General features: G+C 43.2%; 1 long non-coding RNA gene across 1 annotated transcript in view; it reads left to right on the top strand.

Annotated features, from left to right (window-relative positions):
• The first annotated feature begins 385 nt into the window (after window positions 1–385).
• LOC106588246 (uncharacterized) overlaps window positions 386–26,862 on the top strand; it is a 46,466-nt gene continuing 19,989 nt past the window's right edge. The window contains exon 1 of the long non-coding RNA XR_001324611.3: window positions 386–1,237. This is a non-coding gene — a long non-coding RNA (uncharacterized LOC106588246). The remainder of the gene's footprint in view (window positions 1,238–26,862) is intronic.

The raw sequence follows: 26,862 nt of genomic DNA, 5'->3' as shown, positions 1-26,862 counted from the left end.
AGACCGAAAGTATTAAGCAACAATGATAAGACACGCGCACACACACACACACACACACACACACACACACACACACACACACACACACACACACACACACACACACACACACACACACACACACACACACACACACACACAGAGCCACCCTCAGCTCTGAATCAGCCCTTCTAAGCCTCTTCCCCTCCCTCTATTTACATCTCTCTCCCCTTTTTTGTCCCCCTCGCCCTCTCCATTTCTCTCTTGTGTTTAGCCTGCAAGCACTATTTCAATCCTCTGTCTAGGAGAGAGAGAGAGAGAGAGAGAGAGAGAGAGAGAGAGAGAGAGAGAGAGAGACAGGCAGAGACAGAGAGAGCAAGTGCGCGCGAGAGAAAGAGGGTAAGGGGAGGGTATGTCAGACAGGATTTAGAGTTCAAGTGCACGTGTAGAAAACTGCCTGAATAAAAGGGAGACTGAGCGGAAAGTAAGCAAGGAGGAAGGGAGGCAAAAAGAGGCAGGACACAAAGTGGAGAGAGCAGTGCTCTTACTCTCTCTTTCTGAGAGAAAATGTATTAACCCAGGAATGAGGGAAGAAATGGAAGTACAAAAAATGAATACTGGGAGAGAGAAAAAAATTAATTCCAGCAGCCCCCTCCTCTTCCCTCTCTCCCCAACAACACACTCCTCCTCTTCTATCCCTCCCTCCTGGATATTTCACCATGAAATCCCAGTCTCGCTCTAGCTAGCTCTCCCTTTTCTCCCCTCCCACCTCTTTACACACAGGCACACACACGAACACTCACACACACCCGGACTGACTCCTTCCCTCACACGCCTACTATCCACTTTCGCCTGAGACCGCAGCCAGCACAGGGCTCAGTTTTTTATTTTATTTTTTATTTGCTTTGCTTGCTTTGGGTCTTTCCCTCTTGTACAGTGAGACGAGTCCCATTTCACCCCTCCTCTGCATAGAGAGCGCCCCTGAAAACATAGGCCCTGGATTGTCCCTGCATCAGACTGCATGCTACCAATTGATTTGTGCATCTACTCCTCCCTATTATTTTAGCTCTTTATAAAAAAAATTGCTCTCTACCTTTAATGTAAAATTCGGTTCATTTTGAGTAATTTCTTCACATACCCATTCTGGAAGAGAGGACGAAGAAAAGAAGAAAACGCTCACGGAATGGACAGATGAAAGGGGACAGCAGAAAAAAAGAGTGAGAAAATGGAGAGCATGTTCTGTGGGAGAGCAAGAGAGGTAGGAGAGAGAGTACCGGCACTACCAAGAAACATTAGAGGGAGAGAAGAGAAGGGGGGACCAGTAGGGGTCAAAATCAAGGGAAAAGGACGAAAAAAAAGAGAAAACGAAAAAAGAGAAGGAACAAGACTTATCTCCTAAACGTGTGCTGGTACTTTCTATATCGCTTTTGTGTTTTTTGCCCCCTCACTTTTCCTCATTTTTTCTAATTCCTTCAATGTCCCTCTCACCTCTGTGTGTCTGTTCATATCCTTTTTTCCTCTTCATACATTTATCGCTTTCTTTCTCTCAGATTCTCCTTTCTCCCGCCCTCCTCATGCCTTGCTCCATTTTTCAACTATTTTATTTTTGTTTGAAAAATGTGTTCCCTAGGATCCTAATCCCCCATCCTATCCCTTCTCTCTCTCCTTCTCTCTCTTCCCTATCTCCCTCTCTCTCTTACTCTCTCCCCTCTGCTGTTCTCTAACATATGCTATCTTAAGTGCCTCCCTGTAGGATTACCCTTGGTCGCATTTAGATGGGGATTTTGGATGGGGCTGCATTTAGAGCATCCAGTTTTGGGGGTCCACACAGAGGAGAAAGAGAGAGAGGGAGACTGGGTCTGGGGGGTTGGAGTGAGAGGTGCCTGGCGGATCACTCTTATGGCGGATCACTCTTCTGTGACTCCCTACGCATTCGTGGGGTTGTGCCAATCACGTTTCATGTTATATATCGAAAGGATGTTGTTTGTTATAATGAAGCGTTAAAGGAGGCATGAAGGGCATGTCAACTTGGCTGATGAGAGCCAAGTTTGATTATTTTAGTATTACAATATGGGTATTGGGAATTGGGAATAGAAATATAGGGTTGCCCCTTCTCTCTTTTTGTTATATGCTCCTCCCATCCTTTTCCCCTTTTCTGTCCCGTCTTCCATCCGGGTACCCCTCAATCTGTCTGTCTTCCTGTATTGAAAGACAATATTCACAAATCAAGATGTGGTCTGGTGTCATCAATAGATCGGGGTAAATTAACTACTGGTTCCGAAACACTTAAACGGTTTCAAAAAGTTTGTTTGATTATCTTTCCTGCATTTTTGGGGATAACTTGTTTGATGTGGTGATATTTACTGGTAAAGAGAGAGACTTGGTATGTACATACAATTTCGACACAGAGCAATAGCAATTGCAGTATCTTGTGTTAATTTAAAGATATCATGGTCATTCATTACTTTGCGTCACATGTCATATTAATGTAATGACATGTGAGGCAATGGCGATTCACACTACATATGTTATTGATATGTGATTGTTGGTTAGAAAAAGACCCAAATATGCTCTACCCAGCTGCTAATCCATCCGTATGTATTGTATGTCCAGTACCAGTATGTAATCCCACCTTCTCCTCTCCATCATCAGCCTGATATACACTACATACACAAAAGTCTGTGGACACCCATTCAAATTAGTAGATTCGGCTATTTCAATCACACCTGTTTTTGTGATTACACAGCCATGTAATCTCCATAGACAAACATTGGCAGTAGAATGGCCTTGCTGAAGAGCTCAGTGACTTTCAAAGTCGCACCTTTCCAACAAGTCAGTTCGTCAAATTTCTGCCCTGCTCGAGCTGCTCTGGTCAACTGTAAGTACTGTTATTGTGAAGTGGAAACGTGGACGAGCAACAACTGCTTAGCGCAAAGTGGTAGACCACACAAGCTTAAAGAACGGGACCGCAGACTGCTGAAGAGCGTAGCGCATAAAAATTCTCTGTCCTCGGTTGCAACTCTCACTACTGAGTTCCAAACTGCCTCTGGAAGCAACGTCAGCACAATAACTGTTCGTCGGGAGCTTCATGAAATGGGTTTCCATGGCCGAGCAGCCGCACACAAGCCTAAGATCACCATGTGCAATACCGTGCGTCGGCTAGAGTGGTGTAAAGCTCGCCGCCATTGGACTCTGGAGCAGTGGACACACGTTCTCTGGAGTGATGAATCACACCTCACCATCTGGCAGTCTGACAGACAAATCTGGGTTTGGCGGATGCCAGGAGAATGCTACCTGCAGTGCCAACTATAAAGTTTGGTGGAGGAGGAGTAATGGTCTGGGCTGTTTTCATGGTTCGGGCTAGGCCCCTTAGTTCCAGTGAAGGGAAATCTTAACGCTACAGCATACAATGACATTCTAGTCCATTCTGTGGTTTCAACTTTGTGGCAACAGTTTGGGGAAGGCCCTTTCCAGTTTCAGAATGACAATGCCCCCGTGCACAAAGTGAGGTTCATACAGAAATGGTTTGACGAGATTGGTGTCGAAGAACTTGACTGGCCTGCACAGAGCCCTAACCTCAACCCCATCGAACACCTTTGGTATGAAATGGAACACCGACTGCGAGCCAAGCCTAATCGCTAAACAGGAGTTCCCGACCAAACTAATGCTCTTGTGGCTGAATGGAAGCAAGTCCCCACAGCAATGTTCCAACATCTGGTGGGAAGCCTTCCCAGAAGAGTGGAAGCTGTTATAGCAGCAAAGGGGGACCAACTCCGTATTAATGCCCATAATTTTGGAATGAGATGTTTGACGAGCAGGTGTCCACATACTTTTGGTCATATAGTGTATCTTTCCCTTTCTCTCTTCCCTCCCCTGTGTTACCTGCCTCCCTACTCTGTGGTTGATTTATATACAGTATGTGCTTAAGTCGAACCAGTATGACTACAATACGCGGCCTAATTTCTACGCATGTTTCATGCATAGTTACAGGATGAATTCACATGTCTTGATTTGATTAATGAAGACATCATCTCAATAGTCTACGTGGGACGTCCCTTTGTTTAGTGGCGTTCCAGCCCTGGCACCACCACGACCTCCCTGTGCCTTTTAAAGAAAGAGGGGGGAAAAGTCTTTGATGTCAAAGTTCACATGAGGCAAACGTCTGGGTTTGCAGCAGCATCAGTCAGGGGGGGATCCCATGCTCCAGCAGTACACCGGTTTGATTCAAATCCACCTGGTCAGACAGTCAATGTCTCTGAATGTTCCTCAACCTCAACAAACCGCCTTTGATTTCAGTCCTGTAGGTAGTTGATGGTAATGCCAGTGTACTGTATTGGGACCTAGGTGTTATGTAATCTTTACGTGACAGTGGCTGGATGGGGGTGCAGGCTCATGATCAGTGGTAGTGAACTATATGGGTCTACCCCTGGCATGGACTCGATGGCCCCATCCTAGCACCTATAGTACAATACATACCTGTGCTTGAAGTGGAAGAGACAGGTTGTAAATGACAAGAATACTGTATGTCTCAGAGGGAGGTTGACATCACATCTAAATACCACAGAGTACATTATTATCATAATATTTAGTTGTACCAGATATCAAATCTACTAGATCCATCCATTTCAGAAATGTGGAAATCATTCATCATCACATTAGGCTCATATAGAACATTTTAACAAATATATGAACAACGTCACCCTCCAGCAGCTCATGTGATATTCCAAACATGTAATAGAAATACATACTGTACAAGCCCATAGCTCTGATCTGTCTACATCTTGCTCTCTTAGGTCAGGTCTCAAATAGCACCATATACCCTTTGTAGTGCACAACTTTTGACCAGAGCTGTATGGGGGCTCTGGTCAAAAGTTGTGCACTATATAGGGAATACATGTACCATCGATGTGTACCATTGTTTTAGCATCCCAATGTTCCTCTCACTATCAGTTCCATACTTCTGTATGTGAATCTGTTGTGTTGCTCATACTTAAGAGATGATATTCAACCGCAGCATCATACATTAACTGGATCAGACCTAAGGATTTCCTCTGCAGGCTGGCTCTGTGTGTGTGTGTGTGTGTGTGTGTGTGTGTGTGTGTGTGTGTGTGTGTGTGTGTGTGTGTGTGTGTGTGTGTGTGTGTGTGTGTGTGTGTGTGTGTGTGTGTGTGTGTGTGTGTGTGTGTGTGTGTGTGTGTGTGTGTAGATGGGGTTGACTCATTGAGATACAGTGCCTTCAGAAAGTATTCACACCCTTTGACTTTTTCTACATTTTGTTGTGTTACAGGCAGACTTTAAAATGGTTTAAATTGAGATTTTGTGTCACTGGCCTACACAATACCCCATAATGTCAAAGTGGAATTATGTTTTTAGAAATGTTTACAAATGAATTAAAAATGAAAAGCTGAAATGTCTTGAGTCTATAAGTATTCAACCCCTTTGTTATGGCAAGCCTAAATAAGTTAGTTTAACAATAATAGTGTTGAACATGATTTTTTAATGATACCTCATCTCCGTACCCTACACATACAATTATCTGTAGGTTCCTCAGTCAAGCTGTGAATTTCGAAAACAGATTCAACCACAAAAACCTGTGAGGTTTTCAAATGCCTCTCAAAGAAGGGCACCTAAAGCAGACACTGAATATCCCTTTGAGGATGGTGAAGTTTTAATTACACTTGTGGTTGAATCTGTGTTTGAAATTGACAGCTTGACTGGGGGATAAATATACGTGTGAGGTACAGAGATGAGGTAGTCATTAAAAATCATGTTAAACACTATTGCACACAGTGTGTCCATGAAACTTAAGCACATTTTTACTCTATTTTGGCTTGTCATAACAAAGGGGTTTGAATACTTATTGACTCAAGACAATTCAGACACTGAATATCCCTTTGAGGATGGTGAAGTTATTAATTACACTTTGGATGGTGTATTAATACACCCAGTCACTACAAAGATACAGGCGTCCTTCCTAACTCAGTTGCCGGAGAGGAAGGAAACCACTCAGGGATTTCACCATGAGGCCAATAGTGACTTTAAAACAGTTACAGAGTTTATGGCTGTGATAGAAAACTGAGAATAGGTTAACAGTTTTTATTTTTTTATTTAACCTTTTTTTGACAGGGAAGTCATAAATAGGGTCTCTTTTACAGATGAGCCCTGCATAAATACATCGAACATATACAATGTACAAAATTACAAAAAATATTAAGGAAAAAATAAATGTATCAACATAGAGATCATTACTCTGAACTGACCAAGGGGGACACCTAATTTCAGAGAGCTCTGTAGTTACTCTGCAATACTAACCTAAATGACAGTGTTAAAAAAAAGGAAGCCTGTACAAAAGAAAAAATATTCCAAAACATGCATCCTGTTTGCAAAAAGGCACTAAAATAAAACTGCAAAAAATGTGGCAAAGAAATTAACTTTATGTCCTGAATACAAATTGTTATGTTTGGGGCAAATCCAAAACAACACATCACCGAGTACCGCTCTTCATATTTTCAAGCAATGTGGTGGCTGCATCACATTATGGGTATGCTTGTCATCAGCAAAGACTAGGGAGTTTTTTAGGGTAAAATAAACGGAATAGAGCTAAGCACAGGAAAAATTATGGAGGAAAACTTGGTTTTCAAGGCCTACCTTCAAACTCAGTGCCTCTTTGCTTGACATCATGGGAAAATCAGAAGAAAGCAGCCAAGACCTCAGAATTTTTTTTTTAGATCTCCACAAGTCATCCTTGGGAGCAATTTCCAAATGCCAGAAGGTACCAAGTTCATCTGTACAAACAATAGTAAGCAAGTATAAACACCATGGGACCTCGTAGCCGCCATACCGCTCAGGAAGGAGATGAACGTGCTTTGGTGTGAAAAGTGCAAATCAATCCCAGAACAACAGCAAAGGACCTTGTTAAGATGCTGGAGGACATAGGTAGCAAAGTATCTATATCCACAGTAAAACGAGTCCTATATCGACATAACCTGAAAGGCCGCTCAGCAAGGAAGAAGCCACTGCTCCAAAACCGCCATAAAAAAGCCAGACTATGGTTTGCAACTGCACACGGGGACAAAGATCATACTTTTTGGAGAAATGTCCTCTGGTCTGATGAAACAAAAATAGAACTGTTTGGCCATAATGACCATCGTTATGTTTGGAGGAAAAAGGGGGAGGCTTGCAAGCAGAAGAACACCATCCCAACCGTGAAGCACGGAGGTGGCAGCATCATGTTGTGGGGGTGCTTTTCTGCAGGAGGGACTGGTGCACTTCACAAAATAGATGGCATCATGAGGCAGGAAAATGATGTGGATATATTGAGGCAACATCTCAAGACATTAGTCAGGAAGTTAAAGCTTGGTCGCAAATGGGTCTTCCAAATGGACATTGACCACAAGCATACTTCCAAAGTTGTGGCAAAATGGCTTTAGGACAACAAAGTCAAGGTATTGGAGTGGCCATCACAAAGCCCTGACCTCAATCCTATAGAAAATGTGTGGGCAGAACTGAAAAAGCGTGTGCGAGCACGGAGGCCTACAAACCTGACTCAGTTACACCAGCTCTGTCAGGAGGAATGGGCCAAAATTCACCCCTTACTGTGGGAAGCTTGTGGAAGGCTACCCAAAACATTTGACCCAAGTTAAACAATTTAAAAGCAATGCTACCAAATACTAATTGAGTGTATGTAAACGTCTGACCCACTGGGAATGTGATGAAAGAAATAAAAGCTGAAATAAATCACTCTTTACTATTATTCTGACATTTCACATTCTTAAAATAAAGTGGTGATCCTAACTGACCTAAGACAGGGAATTTTTACTGGGATTAAATGTCAGGAATTGTGAAAACTGAGTTTAAATGTAATTGGCTAAGGTGTATGTAAACTTCCGACTTCAACTGTATACAGTAAGCGGACATGCAGATAGACATACTGGGAAACAGACAGGTGGATGTACAGTAAAAACAATGGGCAGCCTAACAGACAAGGAAAGACAAATATAGAGAACACAGAGGCTACCTCTCTTCAGGGGTAGCGGGGGAGCAGCAGTCAAGCATACAGAACTAGAACGGGAAGTTTTCAAAAGAACCTGACCTACGCACCCAACATTGCCACTCCCATTCCATGTAGCCCAAGACCTGAAATGTAAGCAGTGGTGTAACGCATTACTTAAGTAGGTTTTTGGGGTATCTGTACTTTACTTTACTATTTCTATTTTTGACTACTTTTACTTTACTACATTCCTAAAGAAAATTATGTACTTTTTACTCCATACATTTTCCCTGAAACCCAAAAGTACTTCTTACATTTTGAATGCTTAGAAGGACAGGAAAATGGTCTAATTCAAATATTAATCAAGAGAACATCCCTGGTCATCCCTACTTCCTCTAATCTGGCGGATTCACTAAGCATGCTTTGTTTGTAAATTATATCTTAGTGTTGGAGCGTGTCCCTGGCTATCCGTAAATTAAAAAAACATGAAAATTAGGCTGTCTGGTACATTTACTTATTTAAAAGCAAATACTTTTAGACTTTTACTTAAGTAGTATTTTACTGGGTGACTCACTTTTTCTTGAGTAATTTTTTATTAAGGTATCTTTACTTTTACTCAACTATGACGTTTGGGTGTTTTTACCCCCACCGAAAGTAAGGAGATCTTTTAATTTTAATTCAAAACTAACCAACACAAATCATCCATCATACTTCACTTACCTTTCAGGGAAGTCATCTGAATGTGAATAGAATCAAGTGCTCTATCGGTCATATTTTTCCTCAAACATCTAGCAGTGAGGAGGATCACTTGGTCAGCCATTTCGAGCTCGGAACCGGTCGACCCATTGATTTACCACCAGAACAATTGAATTACAACTCCCTGAGTCATCCTATAATGATTCCCTTTAAGGTTGTTCTACCAAGGAAGCTAAATAACAAACTAATGATAATGTTCTACAGTGATGGGTATTTCATGTCACATTTGATTTTTGTACTATGCGGGTTGCATGTTTGAGCTTTGACATACTGTATTTTTGAGTTACAAGTGGTGAGGTTGCCAGTTGGTCATGTCCTGATCCTGCAGTGTATGTAGTGAATTGCTAGGGAATCATGGAGAAGCAGAGGGGTATAAAGGAGTGCATGTGGCTTTGAGAAGCTTCACATTACATTTTTGTCTTTGTAAACCCCCGTCCCCCATTCCCACCAGCAGAATAAGAGCTACATTCTGCCCTGGCGACACAATAGAGCCCTTCATATCCAGATATTGTCACAATGTGTTTTTGCAGCACCATATGCACACCTACACCCAGTTCAATGGTTCAGTTGGTTATTCTATGCACTTTACCTGATCAACCCATTCTTGTTTACTGTGTTCGTTTAGAAATGTGTATAGGCTCCCTTCAGCGTTTGTGTTTGTGTTTGAGTGTGTGCCGTGTCAGTTTAGGCATCACAATTAATCATGCTTCAATATATGTATATTAGTGGCTTTTCAGATACAATATATGTGCTGATTTATTGTGTGTGCAGAACTAGGCTTGGTGAATGTGTGCACAGGACAGTACTGATGAAGTGGCTAGTGGTGGCCTGTGGTAGTCTAGCCGTTTACTGTGGCTGCTATTGTCTCTATCCAATAAAAAAGAAAGAAATAAAAACGTAAAAATAATGAGTTGCTATTGTAGAGCGTTGTACAATGGTGCAACCCAGTGCCAGTGAGGGCTGCCAGTGTAACCCGCTCCACCCCAACAGGGCGGCAGCGAGTGGGTTAATGTCTGAGGACCGGAGGAATGTGTCCTGGTCGACAGGGAGAATTCCTCAGTCCTGCATGAGTAGGTCACAGTGCTGACAAGAGCCTGCCTCTTATTTTAGCACACACCCTCCCGCCTGCCCTCTCTCTCTTATCGCTCTTTTTCTCTATCTCTCTCTCTCCCCCCTAACCCAGGCCCTTTCTGCCCCTCTCTCTTTCACGGGTAGGCTATTCCTGTCTATCAACCTCTCACTCATTCTTCCTGCTTCTCTGTCTTACTTTCTGCTCTCTTCTCACTCCTGTTCATTGTGTCTCATTTTTTCTTTATCTCCATGTCTCTCTATTCACATTCACATATCCTCCACTTACATTAGGTATCCTATTATATTTATGCACTATACCTACCCTTCATTGATCTCTTTCTCTTTCTCCTTCTCTCAATTCAATTTCAATTCAATTTTCAGGGCTTTATTGGCATGGGAAACATGTTAACATTGCCAATGCTCGCTCGATCTCTCTCTCTCTCTCTCTCTCTCTCTCTCTCTCTCTCTCTCTCTCTTTTCGGCACATGGAGTTCAGTACCTGCGGTGCTGGGGGGTTGGTTGAGAAAGGGAAAGATACAGACTGTGTGTCTGTGCGTACTTGTTATTAATGCAGCGCGGTACAGTGTCTGTATAGTGTGCCTGGTGCTGCTGGTAATGTATGATTTATAACATGTGTTCCCAAACACAGGAGGTTGGTGGCACCTTAATTGCGGAGCACGGGCTTGTGGTAATGGCTGGAGTGGAATGAGTGGAATGGTATCAAATACGTCCGACACAAAATTTGAAATTGTGTTTTTTACATTGGATAAAAGTAGAGATTCAGAGCTCAAAAATGGGATATCATACACCCCAGTTGAGGAATAATGGGAGAGTAATTTTGCTTTGAAAGTTGATTCACTTGTAACCTCACTTTTGAGAAAAATGTCCCTTGGATGTTTTGATACACCTACTGGAGAGCTCTTCTTTGTCTACACCCATTCAGCATCATTCACACCCTCTTAAAACCTCTTACATCTAGACGTTCCGCTAGTGGAACAGCTGCTCCAATATCCAATGATGGGCGTGGCGCGAAATTAAAGTCCTCGAAAATCCGAAAATTTCAAATTTCAAAATTTTTCAAACATATGATTATTTTACAGCATTTTAAAGACAAGACTCTCCTTTATCTAACCACACTGTCCGATTTCAAAAAGGCTTTACAGCGAAAGCAAAACATTAGATTATGTCAGCAGAGTACCCAGCCAGAAATAATCAGACACCCATTTTTCAAGCTAGCATATAATGTCACAAAAAACAAAACCACAGCTAAATGCAGCACTAACCTTTGATGATCTTCATCAGATGACACTCCTAGGACATTATGTTATACAATACATGCATGTTTTGTTCAATCAAGTTCATATTTATATCAAAAAACAGCTTTTTACATTAGCATGTGACGTTCAGAACTAGCATTCCCACCAAACACTTCCGGTGAATTTACTAAATTACTTACGATAAACGTTCACAAAAAACATAACAATTATTTTAAGAATTATAGATACAGAACTCCTTTATGCAATCGCGGTGTCCGATTTTAAAATAGCTTTTCGGTGAAAGCACATTTTGCAATATTCTGAGTACATAGCTCGGCCATCACGGCCAGCTAATTTGACACCCACCAAGTATGGGACAACCTAAACTCAGAATTACTATAAGAAAAATTGGATTACCTTTGCTGTTCTTCGTCAGAATGCACTCCCAGAACTTCTACTTCAACAACAAATGTTGTTTTGGTTCCAAATAATCCATAGTTATATTCAAATAGCTCTGTTTTGTTTGTGCGTTCAGGTCACTATCCGAAGGGTAACGCGCGAGCGCATTTCGTGACAAAAATATTTCAAAATATTCCATTACCGTACTTAGAAGCATGTCAAACGCTGTTTAAAATCAATTTTTATGCTATTTTTCGCGTAAAATAGCGATAATATTCCAACCGGGCAACGCTGTAGTCATTCAAAGGCTGAAAGAAAAAAAAATTTGTCTCGTGACTGCGCATCTCCAGTGTCACTGTCCCCAGGCTGACCACTCACAAATTCTGCTGCTGTTCTTCGCCCAGAGACAGCAGACACCCCATTCCACTTTCTGGCGGCTTTAGAGAGCCAATGGAAGCCTTAGAAAATGTTACGTTACAGCACAGATGCTGTATTTCGATAGAGATGCAACAGAAGGACAACAAATTGTCAGACAGGGCACTTCCTGTATGGAATCTTCTCAGGTTTTGGACTGCCATATGAGTTCTGTTATACTCACAGACACCATTCAAACAGTTTTAGAAACTTTAGAGTGTTTTCTATCCAAATCTACTAATTATATGCATATTCTAGTTTCTGGGCAGGAGTAGTAACCAGATTAAATCGTGTACGTTTTTTATCCGGCCGTGAAAATACTGCCCCCATCCCAAAGAAGTTAAGGATTCACATGTGAGGCCATGTACTTAAACAACCAAAGATTTCAAGACTAAAGGTAGATTTAAACTACGTGTGTGTTTGTAAATTCAATCTGGAGTGCCAGAGTATGCACTCTGGGCGTTTGTAAACTCAGAGCGTTATCAGATTGTCAGTTCGTAAATTCAGAGCGTTTCGCTCTCTGAGCATTCAGAGTGCACACTGGATGCTCTGGTCGAGGAGTAGGGTTGATCCGAGCGTTCTGCAGTCAAGCACCCAAGCTACCTGGCTAACGTTGACATACTTTAACTTCCAGACATAAATGAGGGAACACCTCACTCTGAGTATTTTACTCGCCCTAGCAGAGCTGGTTAGGCTGTTTTTATGTTATCCAGAGCGTTGGTGACTGCAACTGTGCTGCTTGCAACAATTTAATTACGCGTTTTTGCAAACGTTTCCTGACACTGGCCATATTCAACGGGTGTTGAGCGTTCATAAATTCGTTAGACGTAGCTGTGCCAGAACACAGAATAACTATCAAAAGTTATCACAGTGACATCATGAACATTCTATTAAAATGGTTACTTGCATAGTGGAGTCTTTTGCTTAGACATGTAGCTAGCTAGCTAGCTAAACAACAAGCCATAATCCCAACTCATTATGTTACTACCCTGCATGAATCTGCAGGTAGCTAAACCACCAGGTTCTAGCTAACATTGACTAGCAATGCAAATGGCTCTGAGATACTAATAATATTACCACACAGATCATACTCATAACATTAGCTAGCGAGCCAGCCAGCTAACGTTAGCTAGATAGCTAACAGTACACTTTAACTTGAAATGAAAATGACTTTCTGACAAAATTACAAACGTGTAACATCTGAAAATGTAGCTAGCTAGACTATCTTACCCGTATACATAGACACTTCTCCCTCTCTGTCACGGATGCCATAGTTGCCTTAGTTTGAAGTGGTAATCCGGAGACAGGTGTTTTATATAACAGCCTTCTGTGTGTTCTCTTTTCGACTCAGTTCGTAATTTAACAATTTTATTTCCAGATGGCAAATGTATTTACAAATGGCATGCAAGTTTGTTATTAAGGCACATGAAAGTTCACATGTTCCAGAAAGCATTTCTGCCCAAAAACGCATTTTGATTAAAAAAATTAAGTTTATGTTCAAATGGCTCTGCTGTGAAGTAGTGACGCACGACATACGCTTAGTTTCCTGAAATGAGTCACATATGAGCTATCTGGATATTTGACTGTAGTAACCCAAAGCTGTGATTCTCTCTTTCTGTAACTATCCCCAATCCTGACTGGTTCATATTGTGAGTGACAGACTCAAAAGATAGCCCCCTCAGGTCCGCTGATGTTCTTGCTTCTGTCAGATGGGGGATTTGACATACTTTAAACCTCATACACATGCTCCTTGAATGAAAGCACATTTCACATACACAGATGTAGGGCATCTCATATCTGACGCAAAGGAAGCTTTTAATGCCAGATTGGCAGGGAATAGAATTTAGCTCAGGGGGACAGACAGAGGGATGGCGGGAGAGAGAGAGGGGGGAAGGGGGAAAAATAAATCAGAGAGAGAGTCTCCTGGTCTGTCTCACTCAGACACACATACAAACATACACACACAGCTCTGTATTACTTTACTTGTGAGGACTTTTTACCCTAACCAAACCCTTACGATAACCCTAATTCTAACCCTCAACCTAACCCGAAGGACTTTGTGCGCTGAGGTGGGAGGGGTGGCAATATCTGAGGTGTGTCTTTTAAAACATGTGCCAACGTGCCAATTTCAGGCAGCGCTGGTGGGGATATTTAAGACCAACCAAAAGCTGGTCATAGCGGTTATGGCATGGATTTTGACGTTGGAAGCACAGCCTATCCAGCCGTGATGCACAATGCCTGTATGCGCATGGAGCAAAAGAGATGTGCATTTTTCCCCCATTTATTTTAATTTGATTAAAAACCAAGCATAGCCTCCCCTCCTCTCAATGAAGGCTGTTTTTCATAATGCCCAAGAGAGAGAGATACTAACTTACTTATCTTGGACACATTCTATAACTATTCTCACAATGATATAGTTTGCACACGAACCGCCCGTTTGGAAAAAATAAATAGAGTTGACTCTTCCATTCGCTCCAGTGGGGCGATTAGTGTAGTGTACTACGTTGATTTGAGACTCGTAGTAAGATGGGATGGTTTGAAGACTTTGAGATATTTAACCCAGGACAGCTAATCAGCTGTACCAGTGATTGTCTGAGACGGGAGTTTGTCGCCAAGAAGTACTCTATATTTTATTTAACCTTTATTTAACTAGGCAAGTCAGTTAAGAAAAAATATATTATTTACAATAACGGCCTACTCCGGCCAAACCCCAACGACGCTGGGCCAATTGTGTGCCGCCCTATGAGACTCCCAATCACAACCGGATGTGATACAGCCTGGATTTGAAACAGGTACTATAGTGACGCCTCTTGCACTGAGATGCAGTGCCTTAGATTCCTGCGCCACTCTGGAGCTGATGGGAACCACATTTGCTATTTAACGCAACACTTTTTGTGATAAAACTATGGGTAAAGTTGAAAATGCAAAGGAAACAAATAGAACTTTTGATTTTTATTCGATACATGAAAACTTAAGCGAATAATTACATTTTGTGTGGACTACATCATCACACACTGATTTCTACCCACAACAAGTCCGTTTGGTGGAAACACACCACTGGTGGGAAAATGTGCATATTTTCTTTATGCATATTTTGTTACATTTGCATGAAAGTCTGTCACCGATTGGATGGAAACCTAACTAGTGTTCAAACAGGTGCCTCCTAGATAATATTGATGCATGTGCATTATGTGGGTCGAAATGAGGAGAGGATCATCATGTTGAAACTGTACCAGTAATCGTTTAGCGATATGTGTGTTTGGCGAAAGGCGGTATTCTTGTCCCCTATAGAAAGTACCAGTCAAAAGTATTCTTGTCCCCTATAGAAAGTACCAGTCAAAAGTTTGGACACACCTATTCATTCAAGGGTTTTTCTTTATTTTTACTATTTTCTACATTGTAGAATAATAGTGAGGACATCAAAACTATGAAATAACACATGGAATCATGTAGTAACCAAAAAAGTATTAAACATATCAAAATATATTTAATATGTTAGATTCTTCAACCCACTGCCTTGATGACAGCTTTGCACACTCTTGGTATTCTCTCAACCAGCTTCACCTGGAATGCCTATTCCAACAGTCTTGAAGCAGTTCCCACATTTGTTGAGCACTTGTTGGTTGCTTTACCTTCATTCTATGGTCCAACTCATCCCAAACCATCTAAAGTGGGTTGAGGTCATGTGATTGTGGAGGCTAGGTCATCTGATGCAGCACTCCATCACTCTCCTTCTTGGTCAAATAGCCCTTACACAGTCTGGAGGTGTGTCGGGTCATTGTCCTGTTGAAAAACAAATGATAGTCCCACTAAGCGTAAACCAGATGGGATGGCGTATCGCTGCAGAATGCTGTGGTAGCCATGCTGGTTCAGTGTGCCTTGAATTCTAAATAAATCACAGTGTCACCAGCAAAGCACCCCCACACCTCCTCCTCTATGCTTCACAGTGTGAACCACACATGCGGGAACCACACACCTACTCTGCGTCTCACAAATCACTAATTTAGACTCATCAGACCAAAGGACAGATTTCCACTGGTCTAATGTCTATTGCTTGTGTTTCTTGGCCCAAGCAAGTCTTTTCTTCTTATTGGTGTCCTTCGGTAGTGGTTTCTTTGCAGCAATTTGACCATGAAGGCCTGATTCATGCAGTCTCCTCTATACAGTTGATGTTGAGATGTGTCTGTTACTTGAACTCTGTAAAGCATTTATTTGGGCTGCAGTCTGAGGTGCAGTTAACTCTAATGAACGTATCTTCTGCAGCAGAGGTAACTCTGGGTCTTCATTTCCTGTGTCGGTCCTCATGAGAGCCAGTTTCATCATAGAGTTTGATGGTTTTTGCGTCTGCACTTTAAGAAACTTGTTCTTGAAATTTTTCAGATTGACTGACTTTCATGTCGTAAATTGTTTCTCTTTGCTTATTTGAGCTGTTCTTGCCCTAACATGGACTTTGTCTTTTACCAAATAGGGCTATCTTCTGTATACCACCCCTACCTTGTCACAACACAACTGATAACCTCAAACGCATTAAGAAGGAAAGAAATTCCACAAATGAACTTTTAACAAAGCACACCTGTTAATTGAAATGCATTCCAGGTGACTATGAAGCTGGTTGAGAGAATGCCAAGAGTGTGTCCAAACTTTTGACTGGTACTGTACATTATCATGAAATATCATCCTTATTTTACCCCCATAGAACTTGGCATCTTTTTTAAGCGGATTCAACATATGTTACGTTCCAAGTTATATTGACTACCTTTATATGAACATACAGTTGAAGTCGGAAGTTTACATACACTTAGGTTGGAGTCATTAAAACTCGTTTTTCAACCACTCCACAAATTTCTTGTTAACAAACTATCGTCAGTTAGGACATCTACTTTGTACCTGACACAAGTAATTTTTCCAACAATTGTTTACAAACAGATTATTTCACTTATAATTCACTGTATCACAATTCCAGTGGGTCAGAAATGTAAATACACTAAGTTGACTGTGCCTTTAAACAGCTTGGAAAATTCCAGAAAATTATGTCATGGCTTTAGAAGCTTCTGATAGGCTAATTGACATCATTTGAGTCAATTGGAGGTGTACCTGTGGATATATTTCAAGGCTTACCTTCAAACTCAGTGCCTCTTTTCTTGACATCATGAGAAAATCTAAAGAAATCAGCCAAGACCTCAGAATAGTAGACAGCCACTAATCTGGTTCATCCTTGGGTGCAACTTCCAAATGCCTGAAGGTACCACGTTCATCTGTACAAACAATAGTATGCAAGTATAAACACCATGGGACCCCACGCAGCCGTCATACCGCTGCGTGGGGTCCCATGGTGTTTACAATTATTTTAAGAATTATAGATACAGAACTCCTTTATGCAATCGCGGTGTCAGATTTTAAAATAGCTTTTCGGCAAAAGCACATTTTGCAATATTCTGAGTAGATAGCTCGGCCATCACAGGCTAGCTAATTTGACACCCACCAAGTTTGGTGCTCACTAAACTCAGAATTACTATAAGAAAAATTGGATTACCTTTGCTGTTCTTCGTCAGAATGCACTCCCAGGACTTCTACTTCAACAACAAATGTTGTTTTGGTTCCAAATAATCCATAGTTATATTCAAATAGCTCCGTTTTGTTCGTGCGTTCAGGTCACTATCCGAAGGGTGACGCGAGAGCGCATTTCAAAATATTCCATTACCGTACTTCGAAGCATGTCAAACGCTGTTTAAAATACATTTTTATGCTATTTTTCTCATAAAATAGCGATAATATTCCAACCGGGCGACGTTGTATTCATTCAAAGGCTGAAAGAAAAAAATGGAGTAGTCTCGTGGACGCGCATCTCCAGTGTCACTGTTCCCAGGCTGACCACTAACAAATTATCCTGCTGTTCTTCGCCCAGAGACTGCCAATGGAAGCCTTAGAAAATGTCACGTTACAGCACAGATGCTGCATTTTCGATAGAGATGCTACAGAAGGACAACAAATTGTCAGACAGGGCACTTCCTGTGTAGAATCATCTCAGGTTTTGGCCTGCCATATGAGATCTGTTATACTCACAGACACCATTCAAACAGTTTTGAAACTTGAGTGTTTTCTATCCAAATCTACTAATTACATGCATGTTCTAGTTTCTGGGCAGGAGTAGTGACCAGATTAAATTGGGTACGTTTTTTATCCGGCCGTGAAAATACTGCCCCCTATCCCAAACAGGTTAACTAGCCTACCTGGTTAAATAAAGGTGAAATAAAATAAATGCAAAATGACTGGTCAGAAGGATGATATGATAAGAGATCATGATTAATAAGATGACTGTTTTTTGATGAAATAGATATATACCTTATAGAGTTTAATTCGGGAGATGGTAACTCTTTAAACAACCTCTTCCGTAGTGCCCCAAATCCTAATGAGTTAATTGTTACATGATTAATTTAATCGGGTTACAGTTTAACATAGTTAGTGGATTAAATAAATAACAGTCATATTCATGAAAGTAAAGTCATGACATATTGGTGCCCAGTGTGAGGCATCTAAAACAGAATTAGGTCTTGCAGTCTTTATGAATTGTGTAGCAGATTACATTGGAGCTATAGGCAGGATTACCGTTGAGAGTGAGTGTGTGTGAGATTCCTTTTGAGGTACTAGAAAGATTGCCTCCGGTGTTGCATACTGATTAAGGATCAGTGTAGATGGTGGAGTATTAATTCCTAGAGCTAGGACATATGGCCCAGCCGATTTAAGGATTAACGATATATTTGTTTGGCCAAAGCGGAGTATTATATCTGTCTATCGCGCTTCAGAAGCGTGAGTATACACTGAGTATTTATGTTATCGCGAGTTCCGATAACATCACCAGAAAAAACACCCATTGGGTTTTACGCGAGATGTCGTAAGTAAAACCCTGGTCCCGTATTGAAGGGGACCCTGGGTCTGCTTAGAAGTTAACATTCTTGTGCAAGGATGGCTAGCTTTGCATTAGATGCTAAGCTAACAAAGGGAGAGCAGCCATTTTCCTTTGTTCAAATCAGAATTCCGCACTTTGCAGGAATCCCGTATGATTTTCGCTTTCACGGTGGAACCCTGTGCCTTGGGTGATGGAAGTCCCACCTCTGCTGGAATCCCTTGTGAGTTCAGCTTTCAGGGGTGAGTGACCCCTTCTGGTGAAGAATCGGCAGTAATTTTGTTTTGAAAAAATTCTAATGTGAGGGCCAATGTCTTCTCACATTTGTAACAACTGGTTACACTTCAATAATATCCAACCAATCTCAACTTTTTGGAAATCATTGTCTCATTCGAAGGAAGTTAAATAGCCAAACAAACCTTTTACCAGGCTGATCATTTGGATAAGGACCAAATGAAATTGTTCCTACCAATGAGACATTTGACACTTTTCCACATTAACTTAGATACAGTGACGCTTTCAGGTTAATTAAAGGTTAATTCTCAGATAGACTATAAAGGTATGATTAATTATTAACATTGATTAATCAATTAAATTTGCTTTTGCAAAATCATTGACGTCCAACTCCCACATTACTGATCCAGTATTGACAATTCATTAATGTCTATAAATAGATTCAAATCGTTTTTGCAGCTTCCAATGATTCAAAACCCCAAAATATACATATTGTTTCTATAATAATGTGCAAGCTGTCAGAGGGGGTGGCCCCCATTCCCAAGCTAATTAGTGAACCTGCACCCATGGACAGATTGATCACTGACCTCAGCAGCAATATAAACCCAAACTATGCCATAAGCAAGAAAACAGCAGAAATTGCGACAGACGCCCTACAAAATAGATCATCAGGCACAGGCCTTGTAAAGGTTCTCTCCAGTTTATCCCTGATGTATGGCCGCCAGCAGAGTACAGCAGTGCACAGCATAAGCATGAGCAAGAAACGGTTGACATGAAGGGACAGGTGGAGAGAACCGGGAAACTAATGACGAAAATACTGCTAGCCGTGGAACTACTTCTGAAAACTGAACAATTAAAAGTAATAACAGAAACTTATGACGACGAACGAGCACAAACTCTTCAACAAACTCATCTTCTACAGGAACAACTCAATTTAGCCAAAACTAAATACGATGAATTCCACGCAAAACTAGATAAATCTGACGAGTTATCTACAAACAGGGGCGCACAACTTGATAACATGCATGCAGTTTTGATTAACAACACTCAAAGCAGTAATGTTCTAGTCCAAATGCTGCAAACCAAACTTTCAATTAATGAACACCATGACCAAGTTAGATGAAAAAACAGAGGAACTCATTGAAGTTGCTGATCAAATTATTGATGAGAGAGAACCAAGGCGAGAAAGATGAAAAAATATATATTTCTAAGCAAGCGGAGGAAATCTCATCACTGAATCGCTCACTCTGCACTCAAGACCTCTACCATGACAGACAAGTATGAGGCCGAATGGAGACAGAGTACTTAATCTAGACACGTGAGTGTCGCACTAAGCGCCCAAGTGGACTCTGCCATGCAGAGGAATACCACCCTTAGGTACCATTTGGAAGAATTCCAGAACGGTCAGGCGCTACAGCATGACTACCCAACCAAGAAACCAAGCTCGCAACCAGAGCTCGGTACACAAAGGAGTGAAGACGACAAAAGGTTTCAGGCTTTGCCTCTCTCAGGTGTCCCTCAGTCTGACATGGCAGGGCTTGCAAACTATTACAGACTACAAAGGGAAGCACAGCCGAGAGCTGCCCAGTGACACGAGCCTACCAGACGAGCTAAAAAACTTCTATGCTCGCTTCGGGGCAAGTAACATTGAAACATGCATGAGACCATCAGCTGTTCCGGATGACTGTGTGATCACTCTCTCCGCAGCTGATGTGAGTAAGACCTGTAAACAGGTCAACATTCACAAGGCCGCAAGGCCAAACAGATTACCAGGATGTGTACTCTGAGTATGCGCTGACCAACTGGCAAGTGTCTTCACTGACATTTTCAATCTCTCCCTGTCTGAGTGTGTAATACCACATGTTTCAAGCAGAGCACCATAGTCCCTGTGCCCATGAACACTAAAGTAACCTGCCTAAATTACTTCCGACCCGTAGCACTCGCGTCTGTTGCCATGAAATGCTTTGAAAGGCTGGTCATGGCTCACATCAAAACCATTATCCCAGAAACCCTAGACTCACTCCAATTTGCATACCACCCCAACAGATCCACAGATGATGCAATCTCTATTGCACTCCACACTGCCCTTTCACAGCTGGACAAAAGGAACATCTATGTGAGAGTGCTATTCATTGACTACAGCTCAGCGTTTAACACCATATTGCCCTCAAAGCTCATCGCTAAGCTAAGGACCCTGGGACTGAACACCTCCTTCTGCAACTGGATCCTGGACTTCCTGACAGGCTGCCCCCAGGTGGTAAGGGTAGGTAACAACACATCCGCCACGCTGATCCTCAACACGGGGGCCCCTCAGGGGTGCATGCTCAGTCCCCTCCTGTACTTCCTGCATGGCCAGGCACGAGTCCAACACCATCATTAAGATTGCACATAACACAACAGTGGTAGGCCTGATCACTGACAACGATAAGACAGCCTATAGGGAGAAGGTCAGAGACTTGACCGTGTGGTGCCAGGACAAAATCCTCTCCCTCAACGTGATCAAGACAAAAAAGATGATTGTGGACTACAGGAAAAGGAGGACCAAGCACTCCCCCATTGTCATTGACGGGGCTGTAGTGGAGCAGGTTGAGAGCTTCAAGTTCCTTGGCATCCACATCACCAACAAACAAACAAACATGGTCCAAGCACACCAAGACAGTAGTGAAGAGGGCACGACAACCTATTCCTCCTCAGGAGACTGAAAAGATCAGATCCTCAAAAGATTTGACAGCTGCATCATTAAGAGCATCCTGACGGGTTGCATCGCTGCCTGGTATGGCAATTGCTCGGACTCCGACCGCAAGGCACTGCAGAGGGTAGTACGTACGGCCTAGTACATCACCGGGGCCAAGCTTCCTGCCATCCAGGACCTCTATACCAGGCAGTGTCAGAGAAAGGCCCTAAAAATTGTTAAAGACTCCAGCCACCCTAGTCATATACTGTTCTCTCTGCCATCACACTGCAAGCGGTACCGGAGTGCCAAGTCTAGGTCCAAGAGTCTTCTAAACACTTCGACCCCCAAGCCATAAGACTCCTGAACATCTAATCAAATGGCTACCCAGACTATTTTCATTGACCCCCCCCCCCCCCCCCCCCCTTCTACACTGCTGCTACTCTCTGTTATTATCTATGACCTAATTACCTCAACACCTGCACATTGACTCTGTACCGGTACCCCCTGTATATAGTCCCGCTATTGTTATTTTACTGCTGCTTTTTCATTATTTGTTATTCTTATCTCATACTTTTTTAGCATTTTCTTAAAACTGCATTGTTGGTTAAGGGCTTGTAAGTAACCATTTCACTGTAAGGTCTACACCTGTTGCATTCGGCGCATGTGACAAATAACATTTGTTTTGATTTTATTCATCAATACGCACACCTGGCATCCATCATTACGCGCACCTGCAGATTGTTAGGATACTCACCTGGACTCCATTACCTCCATGATTACCTTCCCTTCATCTGTCACTCCCTTGGGTTCCTTGCTCAGTCGGTATTGTTCCTGTGTTCATGCTATATCGCTACTGTTACGCTGTCTCGTTTTCATGTTTGTTTTTTTATTAAATGTTTCACCTGCACCTGCTTCTCAACTCAGTGTCATTGTTACACTCAGATTGCAACACGTGGAAGGGAATCTCCAAAACACTCTGATGGTTAACACACGCCGCAAATAAATAGAACTCTCCATTCAGGAAGAAAGTGTGACATGGTGAGGTTGGACCAAGTGCAGAGAAGAGACCAGACGAGGAATCAGTGGTTAAGGATAAGCATAATACTTTACTGAGAAATGGTAATGGAAGGATCACAGTAACACTGGGAAAACAACAAACACTAAGTCTCAAACTCACTCAGGAGACAAACGGCTTCAGAAAAGAACAGAAAACACACCTCTTTTCACAGGGAAACCATAATGAGTAAATAGGACACACCTGAGTGTCGTTAATGTCTCTAGGATGGTCTCTGCCGCCCCCTGGTGACAGGTGGAACCATGACAGTACCCCCCTTCTAGGTGCGGCCCCAGCCGCAGAGCCAGGGCGACCACCACATAGTTGGTTGAAGTCCCGAATGAGTCCTGGATCCAGGATGTCCCGGGCAAGCACCCACGCCCGCTCCTCGGGCCGTAGCCCTCCCAGTCCACCAGGTACTGCAGGGTGCCTTGAACCTGACGAGCCTCCAACAGGCGCCGGACCGTGTAGGCCGAGCGACCATTGACAAGTCGAGGGGGCAGAGGGGCAGGTGTGGGGGAAGAGAAAGGACTGGTCGTTACCAGCTTGAGACGGGAGACATGGAAGGATGGACAGACCCTTAAAGACCTGGGAAGCTGGAGACGATAGGTGACCGGGTTGATGCGACTCAGGATCTTGAATGGTCCTACATAGCATGGAGCGAGCTTCTGCAAGTCCACCTTTAAGGGAAGATCACAGGTGGACAGCCACACTTGTTGACCCGGTTGGAGGAGCCGAAGAGGCTTTCAGTGCCGGTTTGCCTCGTTTTGGTGTCGGGCAGATGAACAGAGTAAGGAGGATCGCGCTCTGATCCAGGTGAGTCAACATTGTCGAAGGAACGCCTCGGCTGATGGCACCACTGCTTCGGCATCTTGTTCAGGAAACGGGGGGGGGGGGGGGGACCCGAACTGACACTCGAATGGCGACAGTCCAGTGGACGAGTTTGGCAGTATGTTGTGAGCATACTCCGACCAGACAAGGAACTTGCTTCAGTTGCTGGCCTGGGTGGAGATGAAACAGTGGAGGAACTCCCCCAACTCCTGGTTGGCCCGCTTTGTTTGCCCATTCAACTGTGGGTGGAACCCCAAGGAGAGACTCACCGATTTCCCCAACAGGGTCAGAAGGTTTTCCAGTACCGTGCAATGAACTGGGGCCCACGATCCGAGACAATGTCCTGGGGAAGTCCATGTAGTCGAAAGACATGGGTAAACATGAGATCAGCGGTCTCCTTCGCTGAGGGCAACTTGAGTAAGGCAATGAAATCGGCTGCCTTGGAGAACCGATCAACGACTACCAGGATAGTGTTAAGACCTTGGGATGGAGGTACCCCTGTGATAAAGTCCATGGACAGGTGGGACCAGGGCCGGCTGGGGATGGGCAGAGGTTGCAGCAACCCAGCCTGTTGCTGTCATGAGGACTTGCTTTGGGCACAGGTGAAACACATCCTCAATCATGTTGGGCCACCAGAATTTCCGCCTAAGGAACTCCAGTGTCCAATTAAATTCTGGAAGCCCAGTTAATTTAGAGGAGGGTCCCCATTTTAGCACTCGAGAACGGGCTGATCGCGGAACATAAAGTCTGTTAGTGCGACCCCCGCCGGGGTCAGGATCTCGGGTCTGGGCTTGTCGTACCGAGATCTCTATACTCTATAACACAGGAGCCACAATGCGGGAGCTGGGCATGATGAGCTTGGTGTCCCACTCCTCGTTAGAGACATCGTGTTGGCAGGACAGGCATCTGCTTTCTGATTCTTGGATCCCAGGCGATAAGCTAGTGAAGTTGAACCTGTTAAAAAACAGAGCCCACCTAGCCTGGCAAGCGTTCAACCTCCTGGCTTCTTGAATGGAGACCAAGTTCTTATGCATGGGCTTCTCAATGCTGGGTTCGGGGGCTTGGGATGCTCAGAAAACCAGGGTACTGGGGTGGTGTCAAAAATGCGATGTCTCACGCGTTCTCGGAGGCGGCCAGCTATCCTGATTGCCAACATTATCAGGGACTTGAAGTCCTCTCCCAGTTCCCGAGAGGCCAGTTCATCCTTAATTAATGGAGTTAGACAACCCCTGGTGAAAAGCTATCCACTCTCAGCGGTGAGGGTGCGGAACTCAATGGTGAAGTCAGCCACTGGTCTGGCCCTTTGGCGGATGTTGAACGGTCGGCTGGTCGCTTCTCGTCCGCCGACTGGGTGGTCGAAGACTTGTCGCAGCGAAGGCTAATATGGAGCTGCAGGATGGTGGCTGCTGTTCCCACACTGCCATTTCCCACCCCTGGGCCTTGCCAGAGAGTAGAGAGATTATATAGGCGATAATGGCGCTATCGGTGTGGAACGAGGAGGACAGTAGCTTGAACACCAGAGAGCACTGGGTGAGGAACCCCTTGCATCCTCCAGGGTGGCCGTCATACCACTCAGGGGCTGGGATCTTGGGTTCCCGGTGCAGGTTCCCTGGAGGAACTACGGCAACGCCTGTAGCACTGGGTGATGAGACTTGGGCATTGGCTACTCCTGGGTTGGGGTTGAACTGTGGTTGGAGGGAGTCGGTAATTGCCCGGAGGTTTTCTGATATCTGGAAGAGTTGTTCTTGCTGCCGCCCCAGCAGTGCTCCTTGGTGGGTTGCAATATTCTTGACCTGACTGACCTCTGCTGGGTCCATGTTGTAGGCTGAAGCTTGCTGTGATATGGTGAGGTTGGACCAGGTGCAGAGATGAGACCAGACGAGGAATCAGTTGTTAAGGATAAGCATAATACTTTACTGAGAAACGGTAACGGAAGGATCACAGTAACACTGGGAAAACAACAAACACTAAGTCTCAAACTCACTCAGGAGACAAACGCACACGCTTCAGAAAAGAACAACAGAAAACACACCTCTTTTAACAGGGAAATCATAATTAGTAAATAGGACACACCTGAGTGTCGTTAATGTCTCAAGGATGGTCTCTGCCGCCCTCTGGTGACAGGTGAAACCATGACAGAAATGTATTAGAAGTCTTGAACCATGATCACATCACGTACGACTGGTTCAGTGCTTTTGGGGCGACAAGTAGCCTAGTGGTTAGAGCGTTGGGCCAGTAACTGAAAGGTTGCTAGATTGAATCCCCGAGCTGATAAGGTAAAAATCTGTCGTTCTGCCCCTGAACAAGGCAGTTAACTCACTGTTGCTAGGCCGTCATTGTAAATAAGAATGTTCTTAACTGACTTTCCTAGTTAAATAAAGGTTTAACACAAAAAATAAAAAACAAATGTGCCGACTCTAGTCATGGCATGTGTGCTGTAGTCAACAACTCGCAGATACAGTGCAGGTAGGCAAGTCTACGTGATGATATTATTACAGATAACAGCGAGAATATTTTTTGGGGGTCAAATAGCAGTGAGGCATCGATCCTCATGTAACCAGAATCAGACCCTCGATATTTACTGGAAAGGACCATCAAGATCACCATGCACTTTCACCACCCTGTGGATTTCATCCGTAGCCTAATAAACTGTATGGTTTCCCAAGTCGTCCACAGCCATTTCTCGCATAATACATTTTACCGAACAAACAAATGATTTTTCGGCATTTATAACATTTTCCCGAAACATCCTGTTTCCATCACAGCTGTCGTGATTTTTCAATACGGTATGAAAACCGTGGATGGAAATGTGGTTACTTTTAATAGAAATGTACACATATGCACCTGAACCTCCTGCTGAATCTCAGCACTTAACACCACTATGCTATATTTCTACACAGATCATTCAGAAGAAATGGTCAGTTTGGCCTTTCTAATTAAAACGTGTCTCAAGTGCTGAGGAACCTTGAGCAAGATGGAGAGCAGGTTCAATAGCACTCAGCAGCCAGGTGTTTGTTTTCACCACTTCACACCAAAAAAAGTCTCATCCATTAAAGACACCTAAATGGCCTTCTGCGCTTTGATCTCGCCACCAAGCGATGAGGCGTTGTAGAAACCCAAGTTATCCTGTTTTCACTTTGAGATGTGGGAAGACATTGGCTGAAAGAATTTGAAATATTTGTCACGATAGAAAAATAATACCAGTCTGAAAAGGAAATCGATAGTAGGAAAAGATAGAATTTATGGTATGTATAGTGCATGATACTTGCATATATGCATTTCTAAAAACAAAAGATGGAG

The sequence above is a fragment of the Salmo salar genome, chromosome 27 (genome assembly GCF_965601325.2).
Source record: "Salmo salar chromosome 27, fSalSal1, whole genome shotgun sequence".
Taxonomy (NCBI): Eukaryota; Metazoa; Chordata; class Actinopteri; order Salmoniformes; family Salmonidae; genus Salmo; species Salmo salar.
The sequence above is the reverse complement of the archived record's forward strand: the minus strand, read 5'-3'. Positions and strand labels throughout refer to the sequence as shown.